Source organism: Oryctolagus cuniculus, chromosome 1 (assembly GCF_051225735.1).
Source record: "Oryctolagus cuniculus isolate XC-2025 breed Fujian yellow rabbit chromosome 1, ASM5122573v1, whole genome shotgun sequence".
NCBI classification, from domain to species: Eukaryota; Metazoa; Chordata; class Mammalia; order Lagomorpha; family Leporidae; genus Oryctolagus; species Oryctolagus cuniculus.
In genome coordinates, this window is record NC_142867.1 from 148,985,461 (window position 1) to 149,007,385 (window position 21,925).

The 21,925-nt window shown below is 40.9% G+C and overlaps 1 long non-coding RNA gene across 2 annotated transcripts in view; it reads left to right on the forward strand.

Moving 5' to 3' along the window:
* LOC149128694 (uncharacterized) overlaps positions 1-21,925 on the forward strand; it is a 172,283-nt gene that overhangs the window by 92,110 nt on the left and 58,248 nt on the right. For both annotated transcript variants that reach the window (XR_016213479.1, XR_016213478.1), the window contains exon 2: positions 2,811-2,892. This is a non-coding gene — a long non-coding RNA (uncharacterized LOC149128694). The remainder of the gene's footprint in view (positions 1-2,810; positions 2,893-21,925) is intronic.

Genomic DNA, 21,925 nt, shown 5'->3' on the forward strand with positions numbered 1-21,925 from the left:
TGCCAGCTAGTATCCCCTCTCCTCTGCCTATTAACTACCTATTCACCACCCCCCCACCCCCCACTACTCGGAACATCCTGTTGCTCTACTGCCATCTTGGCCCCCTCTTAGTTCTCTTTGTAAGCTGGAGACAACATACTTAACTGTTAGACTGGTTTCATTATTAAATCAAACACTGTGTTTGTACAACGTCAAATTATAAGTGCTCAATATATATATATATTTTACTTTTTATGTGTTTAATTTTTATTTATTTGAAAGAGAGAGAAAGAGAGAGAGAGAGTCCCCATCCACTGATTCACTGTATATATTTCCACAATGACAAAGGCTGAGCCAAGCTGAAGTAGAGAGCCTGGAAATCAATGCAGATCTCCCATGTGGGAGAGCCATCACCTGCTGCCTCTCAGGGTACACATTTGACATGGAAACGGAAGTGGAACCGGGACTGAAATTCTGGCTCTCTTTTGGTGGCTTGATAACTAAGCTAAATGCTCACCCCTCAGTAGAGTTTTTTTAATATTTATTTATTTATTTGAAAGGCAGAACTGCACACATAGAGAGAAGGAGAGGCAGAGAGAGAAGGAAGAAGTGAGGGAGAGAGAGAGAGAGATCCTCCATCTGCTGGTTTACTACAGCTGGAGCTGCACCCATCTGAAGCCAGGAGCCAGGAGCTTCTTCCGGGTTTTCCACATGGGTGCAGTGGCCCAAGGACTTGGGCCATCTTCTACTGTTTTCCCAGGCCATAGCAGAGAGCCAGATTGGAAGTGCAGCAGCAGAGACTTGAGCTGGTGCCTATATGGAATGCCGACACTGTAGGCAATGGCTTTACTGGCTATGCCACAGTGCCGGCCCAGTAGTTTTAGTTAAATAAAATGTATATGTTGAGTTGAAACATGAAGTTGTTTAGATTCAATCCTTTTTCGAGTTCATATGACTCAACCTAATATATATTATATATAAAATTGATATTCACTTTCGAAGCGTGTATTTTGAGAAGACTGTGGACTTAGACATAGTCTTCAGTTGCTTTTTCAGGATTAAACAACTGATGAAAGACATAATTATATGAGTAATTAAAATATGGAAGGATGAGTGTTGGCTGAAACAATTAGGAATGACTTAAGGGAGGCATGCAATCTGATATTAAATTTAAAACATGAGTAGGGTTGGAAAGCTAGAGAAAGAATATTCTACAAGTTATGATTCATTAAACTCTTTCAGAGATAAATGAATAGCACAGTAAAGATTTAAAGTTTAGACTATCAGCATCATATGGGACATGTAAAGTACTTAGTTCAACCAAGATAAAGAAGGAAAACTATAATATTTAGATTAGCAGCCCAGCATTGTACAATCTGTTAGTTGTATGGCTATTGCAAAAAAGAAAAAGTGATCAGCACTACCATTACTTATAATCAAGAAAATAAGATAATTAATGTTGTAATACACATTAAGAATATTTTTAAAAATTTCAAAGAATAATGTTTAAGAAAATACTGCCTAGAAAATCAATCTTTTAGGGAGTATGGGGTGTGATGAATGGGAACAAAAAAGACATGTTGATGGAAGTGAAGGATGCAGAGGGAAATGGCAAGCATTTGAACAAAAACTAATATATGCCCAGGGGCTATGCAAGCCATTGAATGGTAAACACAATACAGGCTTTCCAGAGACCATGTAAATGAAGGAACAGAGCTGAGAGTAATCAAGGGTGAGCAAGAGGCATATGCAAGATATAAAACATTCAGGACAGAAGAGGCTGGGAAAGATTACAGAATAAATTTGGAGAATGTACAAAAGCTCAGTCAAATCAAAGGTAGAAAATGAAGGGAAGATTGCACAAGAGGATTGATAATAAGATGTGCTTCAAGTACATGAAAACAAGATGTCGGTACAACAGGCAAGAGTCTCTCATAGGTGGCAAATGCAATTTATTGAAAGAACAGGCAGAATTTCTGAGAGTAGATAATTAAATGACTCAGTTTTCCTAAACATTACTGGTAACAGGAGTGGACATATCCTCTAGGAAGACAAAGTGAAAGAAATCAGGCTGAAATTAGCTTAACTGGAAAGGAAATGGATTGGGGATTTTGGTGACTTGTTTAAGTTTAAACGAAAATATGATTGCTGTAGGGATATCTAACAAGCTTTGTAATATGGAGTAAATTGTTAAACTTCTCAGAATCCCAGGGTTCTCAGCTATCAGTTGAGGACAATGGGCCAAATAAACTTCAAGGCAGTGCTGTGGTTTGAATTTTTCCCCCAAAGTTTATGTGTTGGAAACTTAACCCTCAAATCAACAACGTTGAGAGGTGGGGCACTTAAGAGGTGATTAAGACGTGAGGGCTCTCCCTGTATGATTGAACTATTATATTATTATGGGTGGGTTAGTATCAAGGGAGTTTGTTCCTGATAAAAGGATGAGTTTAGCTCCCTCCCCTCCCCTTGCTTCCTTCCTCTATTCTTCCCTTGTTTCTCTCAGATATCCCCAGAGAAACATAATCTTGTGCAGGATGACAGACATATGGAGGTGCTTCAAAAACCTCAGGGGGCTGGCATTTGTAATAGTAGTCAAGATACTGATTGAGATGCTCACATGCCATACCAGAGTGTCTGGGTTCAAGTACCGACTCTCCACAAGAGGCAGCAGAGATTACGGTACAATTGGTTGGGAGACCTCAGTTGAGTTTCTTGCTTCTGCTTTCAGCCTGGCCCAGTTCCAGATGCTATGGGCATTTGAGGAATGAACCAACATTTAAAGATCAGTAGCAATCTATTTCTCTCTCTCTATCTCATGTTCTCTTTGCCAGCTATCAAGAAATGCCACAGCAAGAAAGACCTCACCAGATGTGGTTCCTTGGACCTCGGTTGGACTTCGAAGCCTCCGAAACTGTAAGAAATAAATCTCTATTCTTTATAAATTACCCAGTCTCAGATATTCTCTTAAGGCAACACAACATGAACTAAGGCAGAGAATTTCACTCAGCAGTTCCATGTACTATATACCAGTCTGTGACAAGATAACTGTGGGCTTTGAGAGTGTTTAGATATTTATAGTAATTTAACATTGCTGCAATATCCAAGCATGTGATTTTGTATTTTCCCAAAATATTGGCCTGCAATGGATGTGAAATTTTTATAAGTGGTGAATAGCTTGAGAATCATTGTTATAAAGTACTTGGAAACCTCAAAAGTTACATTTAGCAATTTTCAATGATTCAAACTTCCTTTTGCCACAACAAAATACCACAGATGGGGCAGCTTAGACCACAGATACTTAACTTCCTCCCAGTTTTGGAGACTGGAAGATCACGATCAAGGTGCTGGCAAGGTTGGCTTTCTTTCAGGCTTCTCTGTGGTTTGGAAATGGCCACCTTTCTGCACTGTCCTCAAGCATCTCTGTCTGTACTCTGGCATCTGTTCCTGGCATAGACATTGGTCAGATTAGTTTGGGACCCACTTTAATGGTCTCCCTTTAACTTGATTACTTTGTCGAAGGCCCTAAATACATTCTGAGGTTCTGGGAATTAGAGCTTTAACACAGGAGTTTTGAGGGGACATAGTTCAGCTCATAGCAATGTTTTAGTAAACATTTTTCCCCCAAAACATCATTTTGTAAAAATCTAACTGTAAAGCAGCCTCAAAAGACACCAAACACAGGAGTTAGAGGAAAGGTTTATTGTCAGGTGGGGGAAGCCCAACAAGCAGGGTGGGGTGGGGCGGGAAGAGGGTGAGAGGGTAAGAGAGTGTAAGAGAGAGAGATCGGAAGAGATAGAGACACATGTTCAGGAACAGGCCTGTCGCTCCCCCTCTTCGTGGAGGAACGACACAGGACCCTGCGCTGTTCTTTCGTCTGCTCGGCCCTCCCCGGGTTTGCTGCTGGTTCTTCCCGGGTTGGCTACTATCCCTTCCACCTCCGTGGAAGGGCAGTTCCCCCTGGCCGCATTCCCCACTTCCGCAGGGGAGCGGCACACCGCCGGCCGGGTCTCTCGGGGGCTGCACGGGTGTTCCTTCAGCTAGATGTTCCCCTTAGATGTTCCTGGTGCATGCCGTCTCTCTCCTCCTTTATAGTCCTCCTCCACCAATCCTAACTCGGCTGCCCACATGCCGAGTACGCTGCTCTCCTCCAATCAGGAGCAAGTCCTACAGTTTATTAGTTGAACTGGAGGCAGCTGTGCGGAAGCTGTTTACTTCTCTCCCAGCGCCATATTGTGGGAGAGCAGATGCATAGAATAAGTCTTAATTCCAGTAACTCAGTCCAGTCCGGATTGCTCCCCACAGATCCCCCTTTCTTTTTATTTTTTGGCGTTGATACGCGCCTGTCTTCGGTGTCCCGCAGCACACACTCTGCTCTACTTGCTAGAGTTGCCACAGGTTCTTACACGTCCTATCAGGCAAACCGAATCCGGGTCCTCTCTTCGCCATGTTGTAAGGAGGTTTTTAGGTGCTGATGCATGCCTGTGTTCGGTGCCCTGCAGCGCATGCTCTGGTCGAGCCTGCAGGGGCTTACAAGCCCTATCAGGCAAACCGAATCCAAGCCTTCTCATTGCCTTTTTGTGGGGAGGCCTTACTGATGTTAATTCGTGCCTGTCTTCGGTGACCTGCGGCGCATAAGCTGCTAGCCGCCGCAGGTGCTCATCGTGCTCATCGCCTCACTTAATCAGGCAGACCGAATCCAAGCTCTCACATTGCAGTGTTGTAGGGAGGCCTTTCTATTTCTCTATTTCTCTATCTCCGGGCATTCCTATTTCTCCCATTTTACTTCTATCTTCCAGCATTCCTATTTCTCTCACTTTGCTTCTAAACTTCTATTTCTCTTATCCCTGCAGCTTCCCGGTGCCCGCCCCGAGGCTACTTCTCGGCGGCTTCCCGGCTGAGCCGCTTCAGCCCGCGCCTCTTTCATCTGCGCAGCTTCCCGGCTTTGCGCGGCTTGGCTTCGCGCGCTCTGCGGTCTCCACGCCCTTCGCGTCTGCACCACGGCCTCGCGCCAGCCCCGTTCCCTATCTATTCACGCCCCGTGCTCTCTCTGCACGCGGCGGCTTCCGCGAGTAACACAGCGTAGCTTACGTGTCCGCCACTAGCATTCAATCTAAGTTCCCCGGGCTAGCCTGGCGAATTCAACCCAGCATACGTCTCCACCCCACGGTTTGGCTTCCCGTCCTTTGCTCCCCGGGCTAATCAGACGGATCCCAATCTGGCTTACGTTTCAGCTTCTGGTTTCAACTTTTCGCCCCCTATTCCCGGGCTAACTTGAGAACCCCAAAGTGGCTTACGTTTCCGCCTCGGCCTGCCCCCCGCGGCTTCAATTTCCCTAACATTTTTCTCTACCCGGTATGTTTCCCCAAGCTTTCCTCCAACAATACTCCTCCCTCATTTCTCCTGGCCTCTCCCCACAGTCCGCATCCGAGTCTGTTTGTTCTAGCTTTCACTTTCGCTTTCGACCTTAGAGATTTCTCCCAGCTTCCCCCCGTAGTCCGTATCTGAATCTATGCCTAGGCTTTCAATAGCTTCTTCCGGCACCCTTTTTCGTCCGGCTTTTCCCTAGGCTGTTTGCTAGTCTCTCTCTCCGGTATTTTCCCAGTTCTTCCCGTTTCTTCCCTCCTAAGTTTCCTATCCGTCCTAGGTTTCCTATCCGAGTCAGGTTTCCTATCCGAGTCAGGTTTCCTATCCGAGTCACGGCACCATTATGTCGCTCCCCCTCTTCATGGAGGAACGACACAGGACCCTGCGCTGTTCTTTCGTCTGCTCGGCCCTCCCCGGGTTTGCTGCTGGTTCTTCCCGGGTTGGCTACTATCCCTTCCACCTCCGTGGAAGGGCAGTTCCCCCTGGCCGCATTCCCCACTTCCGCAGGGGAGCGGCACACCGCCGGCCGGCTCTCTCGGGGGGGCTGCACAGGTGTTCCCCTTAGATGTTCCTGGTGCATGCCGTCTCTCTCCTCCTTTATAGTCCTCCTCCACCAATCCTAACTTGGCTGCCCACACGCCGAGTACGCTGCTCTCCTCCAATCAGGAGCAAGTCCTACAGTTTATTAGTTGAACTGGAGGCAGCTGTGCGGAAGCTGTTTACTTCTCTCCCAGCGCCATATTGTGGGAGAGCAGATGCATAGAATAAGTCTTAATTCCAGTAACTCAGTCCAGTCCGGATTGCTCCCCACACAGGCCCTGTTTTTTTTTTTTTTTTTTTTTGCCAGGAGGTGGGCAGAGAAGTAGGAGCAGCGAATCCTATTAGGGTGAGGGTAGAGCTGACATCTGTGGTTAGGCCACGTGGTCACCTGGCTTCCCGCAATGGTGGTGGGAGATGGAGCCTAGGATGGTGTCCAGACCATAGATCATGCCACAGATAAGACTGCGCCATTTTACTAACACTAACCAACTGATTTTTCTTTTTTTTTTTTTAGTTTGCCAAATGACCACAAGTACACAAATAAATGATATATTTTCATTTGATTTTACTTTACTTGCCAAATGATGCTTGCATTCCACATAAATGAAAATCAAAATACACAAATTTCAGTGGTTTAGATCCAAGAAATGTTTGGATGAATAACTAGCAGTCAGTGTAGCAGGTGACTCAATAAATCCATTAACCTTCCTCTGTTTCTGAACCACTATTAAAGAGAATAGTAAATCATGTCACACTAACCTCTCTCAAAAAATCAATAGACACATCTGTATGTGAGTCTGCATTCACATTTTTATCTATGAACAACTGAAATATTTTGACACATTTTAATTTTTCTATAGCTCCTATCATAGAAGTTTTATCTGTATTCTTATCGTCAAACCTCCCATGTGCTATAATTTTTCTCTTAAATTTTTTTAGTCTTTGAATATATTTTAGGTTAATCCCTTAGATTAAATGTCTGTAAGCATATTTGTTAGTTCAATGAATACTGATTTGTAATTCCTTTTGTATCTACTATCAAATAACCCTTCTGCCAGAATGTAAACTTCCATTTCCAATAGTAGTGTGTGAGGATACCTATTCTGCTGTATCCTTGCCAGAAATTATAGTTATCATTAATTTTTTAATAAATTTTTAAGTTGAAACATAATATAAGAGTTTATTTTGTATATTTCTTATTCCAGATCAGCTTGTACCATTTTTCTAGTTACTGGCCATTTTATTTCTTAGTCTTTGCATTGTCATTCATAGTTTAACATGGTGTACTTTCAAAGATAAAAAAGGACATATTACCTTATAATAATTTCACCTTGTAGTCAGAGTAAACATAAATTCAAAACACTATGAAGCATTATCATCTTTTCTTTTTTGCCTACAACTTCTGTTTTCCAATCAGCTGCTCTATTAAATAACCTCTTCGTATTTGCTCGTTTAGGCCTCACAGAAGCAGTGTGTTGAGAAATTTATATTAAATAGAGTTCAGCATCTACCTTGTTTTTAATCCAGATCCTAAAGGAAACTAACTATAAGTTCATCAGAAAGAATAGGAGTTTAACCTGAAACTTTTATTGGCTCCGATCTTACCTTTACTATGAGGAAAGAAGGGCAAGACAAAGAGGAGACAGAATGCAGACTCACAGCCAGAGCAGGTTTATTCAAAAACCTGAGAAGTGGCTAATGGCTGGTGTGTACACAGGGAGAATATGTGGCATTATGCACCTACTCCCTTACAGGCTGGGGCATAGATATCATCTTAGGGGCAGGGGTTAGGGGGCATTAGGCAGGGCAGAGTGGGTTTGTGCTGGCTTATTTTTGTGGGCACAGGCTTCACAAACTTCACAGGCTGGTTTATTGGGGAAGAATGCAGGAAGAAGTATCTCAATAAAGCAGAGGTGGGTGGTTGGGGGGCTGGGGATCTACTTCCAGTCATAATTGAGCTGGCTGAGGGAGATAACATGGGAGGTTTCTCAATAATGCAGCGGTGGGGTTGAGCTGGCTGAGAAAGAATGCAAAGGGTTGCTTTTGTCCTTGCTCCATCATGTACTATACAGGTATTGCGTCTCTACATTAACATTTTCCATCATCAATAAATAGAAACGGAGGCCATGAAACCCAATGAACAAAGCTGAAATGTGGTTTATTTTCTTTGGCTTTTTATACATTTTGCTTGTGTGGTATTACACACTTGACATACCACACAGTTTATTGTATGCTTTCTTTTGAGCCTCACAGTCCCAGAGACAGCTCTTTGTGTACTGCCAGCCTTGCAGGGTGGTCTGGGGGTCTACACGGAAACTTGTACCCTACTGAAAAGCTGGTACTGAGTCTATTTATGTCACACAAAGGAAGGCTGAATTTCTGAGAAGACTTTTTATTATGTAAATACTCCACTTCCTTACACATGACTAAGTGAATTTTGGGCAAAGAGTAGAGAGGTGAGAGATAAAAGGTTTGGAAAAACTAGCAGAGAGGAAAAGAGAGCAGTTTGAGCCCAATTATAAGCAGAAAATTATCTGAATCAGAACCCAAAAATCCCTAGCTTAGGAATAGGTGTTTGGCCTAATGGTTAAGAAACCCATGTCCCGCAATGGAGTGCCTAGGTTCAATTTCTAGCTCTGTCTCCTGACTCCAGCTTGCTGCTAATGCAGACCTTGAGAGGCAGTGGCATAGCTTAAATAGTTTGATTCCTGCCACCTATGTAGGAGACCTGTTTTGCATTTCCAGCTCCTGGCCTTGGTCCTAGCCATTGTTGGCATTTGGAGAGGGAACCATCGAATTGGAACTATCTATATCTCTGTCTTCTACTCAAGTTAATTAAAACATTCCTGCCTTTCTAGCTGGTTTGAGTTACAAATATTTTTAACTGCAAGGTTTCCACTTTTTTCTTCCTTTTTTATTGTGATAAAATCATAAAACATAAAACTTACCACCACCATAACCAAGTTTAAAGGTATACATTAGTGGTGCATAGTACATTTGCATTGGTGTGCAATCATCATTAGCATGCATCTGCAGAACTGTTTCTATTTGGAACCCATGGTCTTTAAGCATAAGCTCTGCTTTATTTCAGTCCCTTGAAGTCTCCATTCATCTTTTTGTCTCTACAATTTTGACTACTCTAGGTCCTCATAAAATATTTGCCTTACATTGATAAATTTTTGTATGAGAAACCATCACTGAATTCCAGGAATAAATCTCACTTTGTCATTTGTTAGTATGCTGCTGAATTTAGTTTGCTAGTATTTTCTTTTTTTGAAGGTTTTTATTTAATGCATACACATTTTCATATGTACAGCTTTTAGTGATATAGTGTTTCTTCCCCCCATTCCCACCCTCCCACCCACACTCTCATCCCACCTCCCATTCCCTCTCTCATTCCATTTTCCATTAAGATTCATTTTTAATTGACTATATATAGAAGATCAACTCTTTACTAAGTAATGATTTCAATTATTTGTACTCACACACACAGTATAAAGTACAGTTTGAAGACAAGTTTTACTGTTAATTCTCATGGTACAACTCATTAAGGACAGAGGTCCAGCATAGGGAGCAAGTACACAGTGACTCCTGTTGTTGATTTAACAATTGACACTCTTATTCATGATGTCAGTGATCACCTGAGGCTCTTGACATGAGCTGTCAAGGCTATGGAAGTCTTTTGAGTTCACAAACTCCATTGGTTTTTAGACAGAGCCATATGCAAAGTGGAAGTTCTCTCCTCCCTTCAGAGAAAAGTGCATCCTTCTTTGATGGCCCCTTCTTTCCACTGGGCTCTCACTCACAGATATCCTTTGTGCAGAACCATTTTGCCACTATGTCTTGGCTTTCCATGCCTGAAATGCTCTCAGGGTGTTTTCAGTCAGGCCTTAGGGGCTGAATCTGAGGTCAGAGTGCTGTTTAGGGTTTTTGTCATTCTATGAGTCCGGCTAGTATTCTCTTGAGAATTTTTGTTCATAACGGCTATTGGCTTATGGTTTTCTTCTCCTGTCATATCTTTTTCAGGCTTAGGTATCAGGTCCAACCTGTACTTACTGAAGGAGCTTGGAAGTCTTCTCTGTTATTAAGTGTTTTGGAAAAAATTGAAAAATATCACCATTAATTTTTCTTTAAATGTGTGGTAGAAGTCTCCACTGAAATCAGAAGGCTCAGGACTTGTTGTTGTTGTTAGTTTGTTTTTGATTACTGGTTCAATCTCTTTATTAGTTTTAGTCTATTCAGCTTTTGTACTTTCTCATGATAAGGTCTAAATAGATTTTGTATTTCTAGGAATTTATTTCATTTATGTTATCCATTCTCTTGGCAAACAATTGTTTGCAGTATTGTCTTACTATCCTTTTTTATTTCTGTAGAATCCACTGTAATGTCTCCAGTTTCATTATTGATCTTTTTAAAAAAGTTTACTTTTATTTATTTGAAATATAGAGTTACAGAAAGAGGGAGGGATGGAGGGAGATTGACAGAGAGACAGAGAGACAGAGAAAGAGGGAGGAAGACAGAGAGGGAGAGATCTTCCATCTGCTGGTTCACTCCCCAGATGGCTGCAATGGCCCAGGGCCATGCCAGGCTAAAGTCAGGAGTCCAGAGTTTCTTCCAGGTGTCCCTCATGAGTACAGAGGCCTAAGTTCTTGGTCCATTTTCCACTGATATTCCAGGTGCATTAGTAGGGAGCTGGATCAGAAGTGGAATTGGTAGATATAGAACTGGTGCCCATATGGGATGCCAACAACACAGATGATGGCTTAACCTGCTATGACACAATGCCATTCCCCATTTATGACTTTAGTAATTTGAATTTTCTCTGTTTTTTTGTCCCTCAATCAGTCTAGCTAGAAGCTTGTCAATTTTGTTGATCTTTTGGAAAGAACCAATTTTTTATTTTGGTGATTTTCTCTGATATATTTTACATTCTATTACAATTTTTAAAAGTATTCATTTATTTGAAAGAGAGAGAAAGAGAGAACTGTGTTTCATTATTTCACTCTCCAAATGTTCCCAATGGCAAGGACTGGGTCAGCCTGAACTGGAGCAAGGAGTGCAATCCAGATCGCTCGAGTAGACGGCAAGGACATTCATCTGTTGCCTCTTAGGGTATGCATTAGTAGGAAGCTGGAAACAGATGCTGGAGCATGGAGTATCAACTCAGGTACTCTGATTTGGGAGTCAGGTTTCTTAACTGCTGGGCTGAAAGGCTACCTCCTGAAAAACCTAAGATTTAGGGCCTGGCATTGTAGCAAAGAAGGTTAAGCCACCACCTTTGATGCTGGCATCCCATATGGGTGCCAGTTCAAGTTCTGGATGCTCCACTTCCAATCCAGTTCACTACTAATGTGCCTGCAAAAGCAGCAAATGACTCAAGTCTTTGGGCTCCTGCCACCCAAATGGGCGACTCAGAAGAATCTCCTGGCTCCTGGCTTTTCAACAGATCAACCCTGGCCATTGCAGCCATTTGGGGAGTGAATCAGTGCATGGAAGATCTTTCTATCTTTTTCTTTCTCTTTCTTTGTGTAAACTCTGCCTTTCCCGTAAATAAAATAAAATAAAATAAAGTAAAATAAAGATGTAATCTGTAGATTAACATATAGTTGATCCTGGACAATGATTATATGCACTTGGGAGGAGTGTATCTGTTGTTGGCTAGAGTATTCAGTGTCTGTTAGATTTAATTAGTTTATTAGGTTGTTTAAGATCTGTATTTCCTTAATTCTCTTCTATCTGATGTTCTATCCATTATTAAGGGTAGGATATTGAAATTAACCACTGTTGTGTACTATTTATTTCTACTTTCAAATTTGTAAGTTTTTGCTTTCTGTATTTTGATGGCCTATTATTGGGAGTGTAAATGTTTATTATTGTTACTGGATAATTTCTTAATGTTTAATGTCCTTCTTTGAATCTTGCAACAAATCTTGATTTAGAAGTCTCTTTAACCTGATATTCATATAGCTACCTTTTCTTTTTGTTACTATTTGCATGGAATGTCTTTCCATCTTGTCATTTTCAACCTATTTTTTCTTTAGGTCTAAAGGGAATCTCTTATAAAGAACATATAGTATGTGTACTCTTGTTTTATCCATTCTATTGATCTCTTCTTTTGATTGGAAAATTGAATCCATTTATATTTAAAATAATTTCTGATACATAGAGATTAACTTCTGTCATTTTTTTATATATCATATTACTTATTTTCTGTATTAATGGCTTCTGTTTTTAGCTGATTTTTGGCAGTCAAATGTGTTAATTCCATTCTCATTTTCTTTTTTGAGTATAACTATTTTTCTTTGTAGTTATCATGGATATTACATTTAGAATACTAAAGTTATAACATTCTGATTTTATATCAGCTTAATTTTGATAATATGCAAAAACTGCTGCTGTTTATCTCGGTTCTCATACTTTTCTTTCAACGTGACAAAATGGTATGTGTATATATTGTTTGTTCAGAAACATAAAGTAACAATTATTTATATAATACACTAATTACTTAAATTATATAAAGTTTGTGGAGTTACAAACCAAATTTATAGTAATAGTAGCATTTAGACTAAATTGTTTTCAAAAGATGTATTAATATCTGAAGTCATGTAGAATAAAAGTGGACTTACAGAGGTTGTAACAATAAAACTACATTTTGTAATGACTGTGTATTGACTCTTGAGTTTGAATGTTCTAGTCTTTAATGTCTGACATCCAAAAGAGAGAAAAAGGGAGAAATGAAGTGAAGGGAAGGGGAGACAGTAGCCCTTTAAAGCCCCTAGAAGTTGCTTCAGATGGAGTGGAAGGGTTGGTTGCAGCAATGGGAGGTGTGGGTGTGTGGGTAATAAGGACCTGGCACCTGGTTGTTGGCACATCCATGACCAGAGGAAGAATGCAGATCTCCCATATTTGGAGGGTTGATTCACATTGCCCAGCTGAGTCTCATCAACTGCTAGCAGGCTGCTCCAGGAGTATGTGCACTGCTGCCTGCCCTGGAGATGGAAGCTGGGGGCTAAGTATCCCCTGCTGAGTTAGAAGCTGCAATTGACCAAAGTCAAACCACATTTCACTGTTCCAGCCTCCACTGGAGGCAGAAAGCCTTAATGGATACTAGAATTCCAAAAATAGTTGCATTGGGCAGTTTCTGCCAGTGTAATTATTGTCTAGGTGGGGAGACAGACTCCTAGTGCTTCCTATTGAACTGTCTTCCTAGAAACCTTCTATGTTAACAAGAATTAATTGCCAATGTTTAAAATTTGGAGATATCACAAAAAATTTCATATTTTCAAACTCTATTAAAAATTGGAAGATATGGTGATCTCTCATTCCTTTCTGGCAACAATTGGATGGAGCTGAGTTAGTTGCCTCTTAGCCATCAGCTATCTTTTTGGCTTGCTATCACTGTAACTCCCAAGTGATTTCTAACTCCTTTAGCAATGATCTAGTAAGGTCCTCTGAAATTGTTGGTGCTACTCATCAGGATCTTTTAAGGCCTCTGATTTTGAGATACCTAATTTTTAGTACTTATTGACTGAGCTCTAAAAGTGATAGAATGCCAGCGCCGTGGCTCAGTAGGCTAATCCTCCGCCTTGTGGTGCTGGCACACCGGGTTCTAGTCCCGGTCGGGGCGCCGGATTCTGTCCCGGTTGCCCCTTTTCCAGGCCAGCTCTCTGCTGTGGCCAGGGAGTGCAGTGGAGGATGGCCCAAGTCCTTGGGCCCTGCACCTGCACGGGAGACCAGGAGAAGCACTTGGCTCCTGGCTTCAGATCAGCGCGGTGCACCGGCAGCAGCACGCCAGCCGCGGCGGCCATTGGAGGGTGAACCAATGGCAAAAGGAAGACCTTTCTCTCTGTCTCTCTCTTTCACTGTCCACTCTGCCTGTCAAAAAAAAAAAAATGATAGAATAATATGTCAGAAAGGACCCTGGACCTGGGAGAGAGGGTTTCTTTATTCTCATACTGATTTGGCTAATTTGTATTCCTGTTTTTGCTCATCTGCAAAGTGATCTGCTTGGGTGAGGTGAACTTGATTTCTCTGGTAACATTCTGTCTCATTGACTTTATGCCATGACATCCCTTGGGTAGGTACCCTAACAAACATTATCACAATGAATACTCTGGACAAAACGCATTGCCAACCTTTATTTACAGCCATGATGTGATCCTTCCATTACTCATGGCACTGATAACTTGAAGAGCATTAGTCTGAGCCAAGTTTTCTTTTTTGAATTCTTAATAATGTGGTTAGTGGTGTATTTATTTTTGTTTAATGTTCCTAAGAAACAAAGATCTGCCAAGCAGAAACAGGGCATTTGGCACTTGGAGTAAAATCTCTGAATCTGGCCTCCACAGCCAGCTTTGGAAGTGGAAGGCAACAGTCGTTCAGCAGAAGTTTGTGTGAAACTGATATTTTCAGGAAAACAAGCTGTTTATGCAATGGTTACAATCCCAGAGAGTTGACTCCTTTTTGGGAGATGATTAAGGAATTCTTGTTGTGATGATTCTTGACAGCCTAGTTGCAAGCAGTTGGTGATCTTTCAATAACAAACTGCTGTGTGTACCCTCATATGTCATGGCAAAAGATCTGTTAACAGATTTCTAAACTATTGATTATTAATACTTCTCTGATGGTTGAAATTGCCAGTTATATTTTCCCTCTGCCATGTAAACTGAAAATGGTCATTAGATTTTTCAGTGTTAAAAATGATCAATTCATTTAAAACTCCGTACCTTGTTCCTACTTAATTGTAAGATATTTGCCATAGCTTCCAGAATATGAGATGGAAAGGTTTGTTGACATGGTTTTCTGAAAGGGAAAAATATTTTTCATGACCAAGAAACAACTTGATGCCTACAGATAGAAAATAAGTTTACTTGTAATGGCTTGATGGCCAATGAATTTTTCTGTGTGTGTTTGTGTAGTGTGTGAATGTGCGCATGTGTTGTATGTGAGCTAAAAGGCACATATATGATTAAAATAGTACGGGATCATCTGGCTATGGTATGCATGAGTATATTCTCTAAGAAGCTGAAGTTTAAATATCTAAATGCCAAAATTTAGCATATATAAATTATTTATTTTCTTAAATGCATCACACTTGTTCTTAAACTGAGACGCTATACTGCAATTTTTAACCTTTTATACATTTTAGCATTTTCTTTGAGTGGAAAATATTTTGCTTGCTCGAAAAATAGTACCTTTTTTTATTTTAAAGTTCATGTTTTTTATATTATTTTTCTGATCTCTTCTTTATTCACATTCTATCTTCCATTTTTCTGTAGTGAGTAGAGGCTATTATTGGTCCCATTCTTCCTTCCACCTTACTGCATTTACTCTGACATGGCCTGAGCTGGATTTTTTTTGTATAATAAAATTGGGCTTTCTTTTCTGAAAACAGATATGATGCGTTCTCTTGATGTTTTAGACTTTGGACTTTAGCACATGTGTTTCAGGAGAAGATAAAACTTATTATATAGTTTGATTATTGAGGATAAAACAGTTTTGTGCTTGAATTTAGTTTGTTATTAATTAGTGGTGCTATAACTACCATTAAGGAGAATTTATTGGCTAGCTGCAGTTTATACAACTTGTCAGAGATTGCCTTTGCTGTACAATCAGCCAAAAGACTTAACATGAAGAGTTAATACCTTGTTTTTCATTATCAGGTGTCAGGCTGGCATGTTTGCCCAAAAGCTTATCTGCAGTTGACTGCTCAACCAAGTATTGAAATTTTTACTTTATGGGTGTTGGTAAACTAGTTATCCTTCTCTTTTAGTCATAATGATCTGCATTTCAGCTTAGTATCAAATATTTGGAAAATCTGCTAATAGTTCTTGCAGATGTCCATGGGGAGGGAGAGTGCGGCTGTTAGTGAACCTGTAGCACTGGTTACTTGGCTATCACAGGGCTTCCTCATTGATGATTTACTCTGCTTCCCTGCCATGTCCTTTACATTTACCCTTGTACTTGCTACTTGCAAAGCCTTTTCTTCCTTTCTGTATATTTAAGTAGTCATTTGGTATGATTTTTCCCTCAGTCTTCAGTTATTCCTAGGAAACTGTAGTGAATTTTATCAGATGTCATTTGCCTCCAAATGCTTTTATTCATCATAATTTTTGAAAAGTGATTTCATTAAATATAGAGGTATTGGTTGGGAGTTTTTATTATTTTTTCAGTATGTTAAAGATGAAATTCTACTGTGTTCTGACTTCCATGGTGCCTGATGAGAAGACATATTTTATATAATTGTTACCTATATACAGAGTGTCATATTTTTTTTTCTGGATTCTTTTAAAATTTCTTTGTCTCTGGTTTTCAGCAGTTTGTCAAAACATGACTCAGCAGGACTGCTCAAACCCTGTACTTTCTTAAGAAAGACCCGCCTTAAGGATGGGCCTGGGAGAGGAGCTCTGATCTCTTAGATACCCTGCCTGATAAGAAGGATTGGTTGGCCGGCGCCGCGGCTCACTAGGCTAATCTTGCACCTTGCGGCACCGGCACACCGGGTTCTAGTCCCGGTCGGGGCACTGGATTCTGTCCCGGTTGCCCCTCTTCCAGGCCAGCTCTCTGCTATGGCCAGGGAGTGCAGTGGAGGATGGCCCAAGTCCTTGGGCCCTGTACCCCATGAGAGACCAGGAGAAGTACCTGGCTCCTGCCATCGGATCAGCGCAGTGCGCCGGCCGCAGCGGCCATTGGAGGGTGAACCAACAGCAAAGGAAGTCCTTTCTCTCTGTCTCTCTCTCTCACTGTCCACTCTGCCTGTCCAAAAAAAAAAAAAAAAAAAAAAAAGATTGGTTTGCTGAGGCCTTAGGCTGCATGGTACCAGTTGTATCTGTCAGATTATGCTAACAATGTGATTTATGGTGAATGCCTGGTTTTGTTTAGAGGGGCTGAAGCCATGGTAGTTATGAGCAGGCACTGTGTATATGTATGAACAACCCCCTAACAAAAATCCTGGATGCTAGGGTTTAGCTGAGTTTGTCTGGTTGGCAATAATTGATCGCTGATTGTGTGTGTAAGTATGTATATGTATCTGCATTGGAAGAGGATACCTGGAAGCTTATGCCTTGTTTTTTCCTGGACTTTATCCCTTGTGCCATTTCCTTTGCTCATTTTAATCTGTATATTTTCACTGTAATCAATCATAATTGTGTGTTTGAAAGCTTTCCTGGGTCCTGTGGCCCAGAGAATCATTGATCCTGATGGTAGTCTTGAGGATTTGCAGTGCAGTTGGCAGCATAAGAAGGATTTGCTAGAATGACCCCAACTCATTGAAACATGAAGAGAATATTTTTTCGGAAAAAAAAAAACATGAAGAGAATATTGTGTGATAGGGTAGGGAAAGCCAAACCATTGACTCTGAGAGGGCTTCTGAGATTTCCATGGTGTAAGGCAGAAGCCTGTGTTGCAATCAAGTACTGGAAGTAAAAGTTATTCAAGAAACCTAGAAATGATAGATGCTGGCTTACAGGATACTCCAAAAAATGGAAACAAGTGAAAATGAAGGTAGATATGGAGAAACATACAGTTCTGCAATCATTGAGTTCTGTAAGAGGGCTTCTATTTGATTTCTCAATAAATTTTATCATCACTATAAATATTATAATATTATTTAATTATATAAATAGATGAATCGTACTAACAGTGCCTGTATTACACTACATGAAGCATGTGCACAATATAATTCAGTGCCATCGCAGAGCAAACCAGTAAGAATTATAGAGGTATTTGCTATGTCTTCCCCACAGAATTGGCCCTTGCCCATACGCAATATATTATTATGAATGGGCTTCATTACAATTGGCCATGATTCAATAATTTCTGTGTTCCAAGTAAATTGGGGCCAAATCTACTTATTCTTTTAGATCGCAGGCTTGTATTGAGACTGTTTTTCATTGTGTGCTGTAATATAGCCAGGCTGTATCTCCTCCTGTAGGGAGGACAAAGATGTCAATCAGAAAAAAATCTGCTCCATAGCCATCTGCAGTCTGCCCTCTTCTTGGCAGATAGCATGGTTTGTGTTGGCATTTTGTACCTTGAGCAGCACAAGTGGAATACGTTGATGATCAGCACATCTCTGGGTTTCCTGCAGCTACCCCCTGTCCACTCATTTCATGGACCCTGATAGTCACCTCAAGCAGGGGTGGCAGCATGTCTGCTTGCAGATTCTAACACCTTCCAATCTTGGAATGCAATTCTTCTGATAAGAACTGATATGTTTTACTTTAATTCCGCTCTTAAATTTCCATGCATCATTTGCCAAATAGAATTTACTTAATTGTCCAATTTTCCATTGCCCACCTGCCTGACAAATTCAGGCTACTGGCCACCCTCCCACCCCCGCAATGAATCACAGTGCACCCAAACTTGTTGTTTGATTCTCCCATCACTGCAAGGAAAATGGTATGCAATTAGCTCACTTAGCTGATTTTCTTTTTCCTTCATCAAACAGAATTTTTCTCAGTTGGTCATAATGTGATAGCCTTCCAAACAGGATTCTCTCCACATACCCTGGACCTGTTCTTTATAAATGAAACAGCTTTCTGTGTTGGTGAATCACGAGCAGTTAGTAGGATAGTGCCCATGTGGCAATAAGATCAGCAGTTCCTCAGGAAAATTCAAAGTTGACTCCAATGGAAATGAGACCACCTGCTCATGAGCAAGAGGAGAAACTACTTGCATGCCTGCAGTTGCTCTTCCTATATAAACCACTTGAAATTTATCATATATTTTCCTGCATACTGCCTTCTTTTTTTGAGCATTTCTTTGATATTGTCCAAGATATTCTGAGTATTTTAGGTTTCAAATTATTTTATGTCATTCTATCTTAGAGACAATTTCAATCAATGTCTATAATTTTATATACTGATTAAGCTACTGTTTTTGCAACTCAGACGTAATCTAACATTTTCCAGTTTCCTTTTAAATATAGCTGTCTTTTGAACAATTTTATGGATAGAAACTAGCAATAGGAGGGGACCTCAAAAAGTTCATGGAAAACAATGGACTTAACATATAAGATGATTTGGGCACAAAAACTTCAAAATTCACAAATAGATTTTTCACAGTGTATTTTCATAAAATTTTGAATACCCTTCATGCATCTTTCAAAAATCCAGACAACCCTGGGATGAGCATTGTGGCTTAACAGTGTTAAGCTGTCTCTTGTGATGCCAACACTCCATATCAGAATGGCTGGGTTCAAGTCCTGGCTCCACTTCTAATCCAGCTTCCTGCTATTGTACACATGAGGAGTCAGGAGATGATGGCTCTGATAATTGAGTCTCTGCCACAAGCATGGGAGACTGAATTAAATTCCTGGATCATAGCTTCAGCCTGACCCAACCCTGGCTATCGTGAGAATGTGGGGATTGAACCTATGGATGAAAGATCTCTCTCTCTCTCTTCCCCCCCCCCCCATCTCTCTGTCTTCCTCTCTCTGACCCCTTCTCTAACATTGCTTTGCCTTTCAAATAAATAAAATAAATTAAAAAATCCAAACCTCCCCACCAAGTACTGTGGTTTTCATATACTTCCGGTGGTGGCAATGGCAGCAGTTTATTTGGAGTTGTTTGGGGTAAGTCACAAATGGCTCCTGCGCTGGTTATCTCAAGAATTTCAACTTTGGTCAGGTTCTTTTTCCTTTGTAGAATTTATCAACCAATCTCTAGTAGCCACCACTGTATTTAATTCTTAGGTAGCTTCTTGTTCAGTGCCTGATACTACCATGTAGCACCAAAACCATGATTTATCACACTCAGTGTCTTATCACACTCAGTATCTGCATCAAGTCCAAATCCCTCAAGGGCAATTATGAAAAGTGAATTGGCACATTAAAATGATCCCATAGTCAAACAAGAAATATAAATTGGAGTCCTTCCTACTTGCACACAAACTTCAATTGGCTCTTTTTCTAGGCCAGGATTCACAATAAAGTATTTACAAGATCAGTCACTAGGGCTTCTATAGCTTGTCTACATTTTGCACTATTGAAACTGTATCAGTGGGCCAGCGCCACGGCTCACTAGGCTAATCCTCTGCCTGCCGCGCTGGCACACCGGGTTCTAGTCCCGGTTGGGGCACCAGATTCTGTCCCAGTTGCCCCTCTTCCAGGCCAGCTCTCTGCTGTGGCCCAGGAGTGTAGTGGAGGACAGCCCAGGTCCTTGGGCCCTGCACCCACATGGGAGACCAGGAGGAGGCACCTGGCTTCTGGCTTCGGATCGGCACAGTGTGCCAGCCGTAGCAGCCATTTGGGGGGTGAACCAACGGAAAAGGAAGACCTTTCTCTCTATCTCTCTCTCTGTCTAACTCTGCCTGTCAAAAAATAAATAAATAAATAAATAAATAAATAAAAGAAACTGTATCAGTGACTGCTGATATTAGTAGGACCACTTCAAACAAGCCTCCATAATCTGCCATGAGTCTTCATAAAAATCTACACATTCATAGACCACACAGATAAAATGTACAGAGAAATGATGGGTTTACCAGCCTGCCAATTAAAATGATAATCTCTTGCTGTCCACCAAGTACACAATACTGTTTAAAATTAACAACAGGTATGGATCCAGGCTAATCTATAGCTTTCCAAATAGTATGTCCAATTAATACTGGCTGAGGATGAACTTAGAGGCCTGGCGTTTAATAATACTAGGTATAGGAAGTGTTCCCCAGATGTAATATTCACCCCAATGTTTGTAAAGTATATCGAGTAAAGGAGATGCTATAATTGTATATAAAGTCTGTTCAAACACTTCACTTTTTAATCAAACTCATTTTAATCTCATTAACAATGGCTTCCCCATATTCTCCCAGTTTGGTGTTAGCCCTCCTTAAGATTTTACTAGCATGTTTTTGATTCACAATATAGTGAGCCCTGCCTCAAATAAAGATTCATTCTCAACTCTGTAGCCAACTTATACCCATATGTGAATAAGGCTTGCATCCCTGTCCAGGGGTTGAGCACAAACAAAGTGGTTCCATTATCAATCTTTGTCCTGAATAATTTGCTGTATCATTGGCCCTCATGGTTTGAAATCAGAATTCTCATTGTCATGATTACTTTGCAGCTGTTTAAATTATTCCAATCAGTAATAAAAAGAGTGTATCTGTGCAGGATCTTTGAATGTTGGAGGACCAGTAGAGGCCTCCATCAGTCACTTAGTCTCCAATGGAGCTACATTGAGATCTTTATTTTGTCCACTTTATTCATCTCATTCTTTAATAACCATTTAACAACTTACATACAACTGAGAGAAAAACCCTGAACGATCTCACTTGTCCTTCCTCATCCTCTTGTAAATTACTCTAATATTCTTAGTATATGTAATACCTCTAAAGGAAACAGAGAATAGAAATCCGATGTGACTCTTCAGACCTTTACTTGATTTTACAGCAATAAGGTTAAATGGGGTGCCCTTGTACTCTCTTAGTCACCTGTGTAAAATGAGTACATTATTCATGGCCTGAGCATGGGGCTTATTAAAGATATGAACACACAGGTCACTTGTAAACCCAACCTAATGTGGCGAGCACACACAGAATATCAGCTTCTTCAACATAGGACTTCCACTTGGCATTTAAAGGGGAAAAAGACAATTCTCTTTCTCAGTGTAAATACATTTTGCAATGGCTTTTGTCCTGTCCACAGAGTTGGCTGCCCACTTGGGAACAACCTTACCAGTGTTAAGCTGTCTCTTGTGATGCCAACACTCCATATCAGAATGGCTGGGTTCAAGTCCTACAGATTGGTTCATCTGTAGTCATCTGTTATTGTTTAATAGTATGCTGTGAGTCCTCCATCCACCCAAACATGCTCCTGCATTCTGAAATAATCAAAACCAAGGAGGCTTCCTTCAAGCTAGTCACGCTCACAATCCACTTTAGGAAAGGTTCTTCAAAAAGCTAATTATATCTATCCATGAATTGAAACAACTTCTTTACACTATACTCACTGGTTTTAGTAGATTTTTTGCCTTCTCCCTGGCCAATGCATACCTGGTGACCAAAGGCTATTTGTGGTTCCAACATCACCCCTGCCCCTTAG